Source organism: Larus michahellis, unplaced genomic scaffold (genome assembly GCF_964199755.1).
Source record: "Larus michahellis unplaced genomic scaffold, bLarMic1.1 SCAFFOLD_178, whole genome shotgun sequence".
Taxonomy (NCBI): Eukaryota; Metazoa; Chordata; class Aves; order Charadriiformes; family Laridae; genus Larus; species Larus michahellis.
The window spans coordinates 88,713-95,536 of record NW_027436415.1 but is presented as its reverse complement, the minus strand read 5'-3'; positions in this window follow the sequence as shown (position 1 = coordinate 95,536).

Genomic DNA, 6,824 nt, shown 5'->3' with positions numbered 1-6,824 from the left:
ATCTGTCCCACAGCCAACTTTTGTCTCCGTGGTTCTCCCCCTCTCGCGTTCTCCTGTCTGGGCTGTAGCCCATGGCTGTCTTCTTTCCCCTGTGGCTCCCTTTGCCCGTCCCCTGCCGCCCCGGCTTCTCTGCCCCGCAGCAGACGGCCGTTGTCTCGGGTTTACGTGATGAGGTCTTTGCGGGGGTGGGTTGTGTGAGAAGACACCAGGAGCTCCCCCCACGCTGGGCACAGCCAGCTGAGAGAGGGACCTGCCGCTGGTCAAACAAGGCCGCGGTCGGCAACGCCGGCCGGGAGCGGAGCAGAGAGTCCCCTGCAACCCGTGGAGGCCCCGCTGTCGGCGCAGAAAATTAATTTCTCCCTGTGTCTCGTCGAGGAAGGGCAGCGACGGAGCGGCTGGGTGGGTCCCCAGGGGCCAGCCGAGGTCAACCCACCACAGATGACTTCTGCTGCGCTCCCTGGCCTCGTCTTTTCACGCTTGACTGGGTTTCTTGTACCCGGTCTCTTTCGAGACTTAATTTCTTGCTTTCCATCTCTTTCTTTCTGATTCTGATGTTTCTTGATCCCCGTCAGTTTTCAGTTCTTCTTGCTGCCTTTCCCTCTATCTGTCTCCCCAAAATAAATTTTAATTTCTTTCCCATGTTTCTTGTACCCCGTCGTTTTTCATCATCGTCTTCCTCTCTTTCTGTGCAGTCCTGCGTACCTGTCTTTCAAGTCTTGGGTATGATTCTTGCATCCTGCGCCTTTCGAAATTTTGGGTCTCCGTCTCCTACTAACCATTTCCCTGTCTGTGATTCCCCATTCTTCCCTCTCTGTCCTGCACCCTGTCACTTTTTTCATGTTTTTTTTCTACATCTCCCTGTTATTTTTTTGCTTATGTTTCTTGTGCCCTGTTGTTTTTCGAAGTTTTCTTTCAACGTGTGCTTCTGTCGGGGTCCCTGTTTCTCTTTTCTGTCTGCGAGAGGCTCAGGGGAGGGGGTGATGTGCTGTGGGGCTTTGGCAATGGCCCCTCTTCCCAATGGGCTCCAGCTGGGGCTGAGGACGCCCAGGTGGGACCCGTGAGGTGACCATGGTCTGGGCCAAGGGCTTAAGAGGGCTGAAGGTGGGGATGGGCCTGCTGTGCTGAGGGTCTCTAGCTGGGGAGGGGGTGCCTGGGCACGGCTGCAGGCCAGCGCTGGCTAAGGAGTCAAACGAAGTGGGTTCCATAGAGCTTTAGAACAAGGCACAGTTTTCCCTCCTCGCGTTTGGGCGTGGGAGCAATCTCTCGATGTCCGGATATATGGAAATTTTGGAGGCTGGCGCGGCGCCAAGGGAAAGGGTGGTTTTGAGGCTGAAGGCAGCAGGAAAATGCTCCAAAATTTCCATATATCGGGAGATAGGGAGATTGCTCCCACGCCCAAAGAGCCAGGAGGGAAAGCCGTGCCTTGTTGGAAAGCTCTTTGGCAGCCGCTCGCGTGGCCCCACAGCCCGTGGGGCTGCGGGCTTTGCGGCGGCCATCACCCTCGGCGCCACCGGCGCCCACATGGCACAGCCGCGCCGGCCTGCGAAGCATTTTGCGGTAGGGCCGTGGCTCTGGCGACAGCTGCCACGCCCGAAGAGCCAGGAGGGAAAGCCGTGCCTCGTTGGAAAGCTCTTTGGCAGCCGCTCGCGTGGCCCCACAGCCCGTGGGGCTGCGGGCTTTGCGGCGGCCGTCAGCCTCAGCGCCACCGGCGCCCACGTGGCGCCGCCGCGCCAGCCTGCGAAGCATTTTCCAGTAGGGCCACGGCTGTGGCGACAGCTCCCACGCCTGAAGAGCCAGGAGGGAAAGCCGTGCCTCTTTGGAAAGCTCTTTGACAGCCACTCGCGTGGCCCCACAGCCCATGGGGCTGCGGGCTTTGCGGCGGCCGTCAGCCTCGGCGCCACCGGCGCCCACGTGGCGCTGCTGCGCCAGCCTGCGAAGCATTTTCGGGTAGGGCCACAGCTGTGGCGACAGCTCCCACGCCCGAAGAGCCAGGAGGGAAAGCCGTGCCTCATTGGAAAGCTCTTTGGCAGCCGCTCGCGTGGCCCCACAGCCCGTGGGGCTGCGGGCTTTGCAGGGGCCATCACCCTCGGCGCCACCGGCGCCCACGTGGTGCCGCCGCGCCAGCCTGCCAAGCATTTTGCGGTAGGGCCGCGGCTCTGGCGACAGCTCCCACGCCCGAAGAGCCAGGAGGGAAAGCCGTGCCTCGTTGGAAAGCTGTTTGGCAGCCGCTCGCATGGCCCCACAGCCCGTGGGGCTGCGGGCTTTGCGGCGGCCATCAGCCTCGGCGCCACCGGCGCACACGTAGCGCCGCCGCGCCAGCCTGCGGAGCATTTTCCGGTAGGGCCGCGGCTCTGGCGACAGCTCCCACGCCCGAAGAGCCAGGAGGGAAAGCCGTGCCTCGTTGGAAAGCTCTTTGGCAGCCGCTCGCGTGGCCCCACAGCCCGTGGGGCTGTGGGCTTTGCGGCGGCCATCAGCCTCGGCGTCACCGGCGCGAACGTAGCGCCGCCGCGCCAGCCCGCAAAGCATTTTCCGGTAGGGCCGCGGCTCTGGCGACAGCTCCCACGCCCGAAGAGCCAGGAGGGAAAGCCGTGCCTCGTTGGAAAGCTCTTTGGCAGCCGCTCGCGTGGCCCCACAGCGTGTGGGGCTGCGGGCTTTGTGGCGGCCGTTAGCCTCGGCGCCACCGGCGCCCACGTGGCGCCGCCGCGTCAGCCTGCCAAGCATTTTCGGCTAGGGCCGCGGCTCTGGCGACAGCTGCCACGCCCGAAGAGCCAGGAGGGAAAGCCGTGCCTCGTTGGAAAGCTCTTTGGCAGCCGCTCGCGTGGCCCCACAGCCCGTGGGGCTGCGGGCTTTGCGGCGGCCGTCTGCCTCGGCGCCACTGGCGCCCAGGTGGCGCCGCCGCGCCAGCCTGCGAAGCATTTTCCGGTAGGACCGCTGCTCTGGCGACAGCTCCCACGCCCGAAGAGCCAGGAGGGAAAGCCGTGCCTCGTTGGAAAGCTCTTTGGCAGCCGCTCGCGTGGCCCCACAGCCTGTGGGGCTGCGGGCTTTGCGGCGGCCGTCAGCCTCGGTGCCACCGGCGCCCACGTGGCGCCGCCGCGCCAGCCTGCCAAGCATTTTCGGATAGGGCCGCGGCTCTGGCGACAGCTGCCACGCCCGAAGAGCCAGGAGGGAAAGCCGTGCCTCGTTGGAAAGCTCTTTGGCAGCAGCTCGCGTGGCCCCACAGCCTGTGGGTCTGCGGGCTTTGCGGCGGCCATCACCCTCGGTGCCACCGGCGCCCACGTGGCGCCGCCGCGCCAGCCTGCGAAGCATTTTGCGGTAGGGCCGCGGCTCTGGCGACAGCTCCCACGCCCGAAGAGCCAGGAGGGAAAGCCGTGCCTCGTTGGAAAGCTCTTTGGCAGCCGCTCGCGTGGCCCCACAGCCCGTGGGGCTGCGGGCTTTGCGGCAGCCATCAGCCTCGGCGCCACCGGCGCCCACGTAGCGCTGCCGTGCCAGCCTGCGAAACATTTTCCGGTAGGGCCGAGGCTCTGGCGACAGCTCCCACACCCGAAGAGCCAGGAGGGAAAGCCGTGCCTCGTTGGAAAGCTCTTTGGCAGCCGCTCGCGTGGCCCCACAGCCCGTGGGGCTGCGGGCTTTGCGGCGGCCGTCAGCCTCGGCGCCACTGGCGCCCACGTGGCGCCGCCGCGCCAGCCTGCGAAGCATTTTCCGGTAGGGCCGCGGCTCTGGCGACAGCTCCCACGTCCGAAGAGCCAGGAGGGAAAGCCGTGCCTCGTCGGAAAGCTCTTTGGCAGCCGCTTGCGTGGCCCCACAGCCCGTGGGGCTGCGGGCTTTGCGGCGGCCATCAGCCTCGGCACCACCGGCGCCCACGTAGCGCCGCCGCGCCAGCCCGCGAAGCATTTTGCGGTAGGGCCGCGGCTCTGGCGACAGCTCCCACGCCCGAAGAGCCAGGAGGGAAAGCCGTGCCTCGTTGGAAAGCTCTTTGGCAGCCGCTCGCGTGGCCCCACAGCCTGTGGGGCTGCGGGCTTTGTGGCGGCCGTCAGCCTCGGCGCCACCGGCGCCCACCTGGCGCCGCCGCGTCAGCCTGCCAAGCATTTTCGGATAGGGCCGCTGCTCTGGCGACAGCTCCCACGCCCGAAGAGTCAGGAGGGAAAGCCGTGCCTCGTTGGAAAGCTCTTTGGCAGCAGCTCGCGTGGCCCCACAGCCCGTGGGGCTGTGGGCTTTGCGGCGGCCATCACCCTCGGCGCCACCGGCGCCCACGTGGCGCCGCCGCGCCAGCCTGCGAAGCATTTTCCGGTAGGGCCGCTGCTCTGGCGACAGCTGCCACGCCCGAAGAGCCAGGAGGGAAAGCCGTGCCTCGTTGGAAAGCTCTTTGGCAGCAGCTCGCGTGGCCCCACAGCCCGTGGGGCTGCGGGCTTTGCGGCGGCCGTCAGCCTCGGCGCCACTGGCGCCCACGTGGCGCCGCCGCGCCAGCCTGCGAAGCATTTTCCGGTAGGGCCGCGGCTCTGGCGACAGCTCCCACGTCCGAAGAGCCAGGAGGGAAAGCCGTGCCTCGTCGGAAAGCTCTTTGGCAGCCGCTTGCGTGGCCCCACAGCCCGTGGGGCTGCGGGCTTTGCGGCGGCCATCAGCCTCGGCACCACCGGCGCCCACGTAGCGCCGCCGCGCCAGCCCGCGAAGCATTTTGCGGTAGGGCCGCGGCTCTGGCGACAGCTCCCACGCCCGAAGAGCCAGGAGGGAAAGCCGTGCCTCGTTGGAAAGCTCTTTGGCAGCCGCTCGCGTGGCCCCACAGCCTGTGGGGCTGCGGGCTTTGTGGCGGCCGTCAGCCTCGGCGCCACCGGCGCCCACCTGGCGCCGCCGCGTCAGCCTGCCAAGCATTTTCGGATAGGGCCGCTGCTCTGGCGACAGCTCCCACGCCCGAAGAGTCAGGAGGGAAAGCCGTGCCTCGTTGGAAAGCTCTTTGGCAGCAGCTCGCGTGGCCCCACAGCCCGTGGGGCTGTGGGCTTTGCGGCGGCCATCACCCTCGGCGCCACCGGCGCCCACGTGGCGCCGCCGCGCCAGCCTGCGAAGCATTTTCCGGTAGGGCCGCTGCTCTGGCGACAGCTCCCACGCCCGAAGAGCCAGGAGGGAAAGCCGTGCCTCGTTGGGAAGCTCTTTGGCAGCCGCTCGCTTGGCCCCACAGCCCGTGGGGCTGCGGGCTTTGCGGCGGCCATCAGCCTCGGCGCCACCGGCGCCCACGTAGCGCCGCCGCGCCAGCCTGCGAAGCATTTTCCGGTAGTGCCGCGGCTCTGGCCACAGCTCCCACGCCCGAAGAGCCAGGAGGGAAAGCCGTGCCTCGTTGGAAAGCTCTTTGGCAGCCGCTCGCGTGGCCCCACAGCCCGTGGGGCTGCGGGCTTTGCGGCGGCCGTCAGCCTCGGCGCCACCGGCGCCCAGGTGGCGCCGCCGCGCCAGCCTGCGAAGCATTTTCCGGTAGCGCCGCGGCTCTGGCGACAGCTCCCACGCCCGAAGAGCCAGGAGGGAAAGCCGTGCCTCGTTGGAAAGCTCTTTGGCAGCCGCTCGCGTGGCCCCACAGCCCGTGGGGCTGCGGGCTTTGCGGCGGCCGTCAGCCTCGGCGCCACCGGCGCCCACGTGGCGCCGCCGCGCCAGCCTGCGAAGCATTTTGCGGTAGGGCCGCGGCTCTGGCGAGAGCTCCCACGCCCGAAGAGTCAGGAGGGAAAGCCGTGCCTCGTTGGAAAGCTCTTTGGCAGCCGCTCGCGTAGCCCCACAGCCCGTGGGGCTGCCTGCTTTGTGGCGGCCGTCAGCCTCGGCGCCACCGGCGCCCACGTGGCGCCGCCGCGCCAGCCTGCGAAGCATTTTCCGGTAGGGCCTGTTGCGTGAAACGGGGCCAAGCGGTTTTGGCAGAAGATAAACTCCCTTGCGTTCTAACACTCCTCACCGAGGTGGGAGGCTAGGTGCGGCTAGGTTTAAATTCTGAGTGATGCCCAATTCAGCACTATCAGTCCAATCGCGTTTAATATGTATTAAACTACTACGATTTGGATACACTAATAGTGGACTGCACCTTCGGTCTAGTCGTACTCCTGAACTAGCACGGCCTCTCTGTAGTTTTGGTCGCGTTCAGTGAGAAAGCGAAACGACTAGCTACTTAAACAGTGCAGTTTATTTAAACAACAGATATACAGGTTCTTTAGGATTGCCGGTGATAAATACACTGTCTGCAAAGCACGTGCAAATAAAGATATTGCTAAGTATACAAACGCGCGACAAAATTATAAACGATACAGCCTGGCTATAAATGTAGGGTAGAGATTCTCTAGAGAAATTTCTAAGTTCCCGAGAAAGCACTCGGTGTAATCGAAGTCTTACCCAAAGGCGTCCCTATGCGGGGGAAGAGAGGCTCAGCCCGTCGACTGATCCCGGAAATCAGCGGTGGAATTCTTCGCGATGGTGTCTTCCCTGACATCCCCTCTCTCTTGGGCTATTTTTATATTATTTTTTTATCTTCAAAGTGGAGTTTGAGTGACTTTAGTCATACGTACTTTTATTATGATTAATGTATTCAAGGAGGAGTGTTCACACCTCGGGGGCGGATAGCCTCCGGGATGGAGGTGTGTTTTGGTACATTGTGGTGAGCAAAGTTCGCACAAAAGGACAGCATTTCATCAACATTAGACGAAATGTTGGCTCGGGTAGCGTGTAGGCCGCTTATCAGTTCCGTAGTACCATCTCGTCCCCATATCTGCTATTCGTCACAAGGGAAGGCCACGGAACAAGCGTGTTCCGTTCCATCCCTCGTGTAGTTTCGCAAACAACCTTGTACAGGGAATCACAGATGT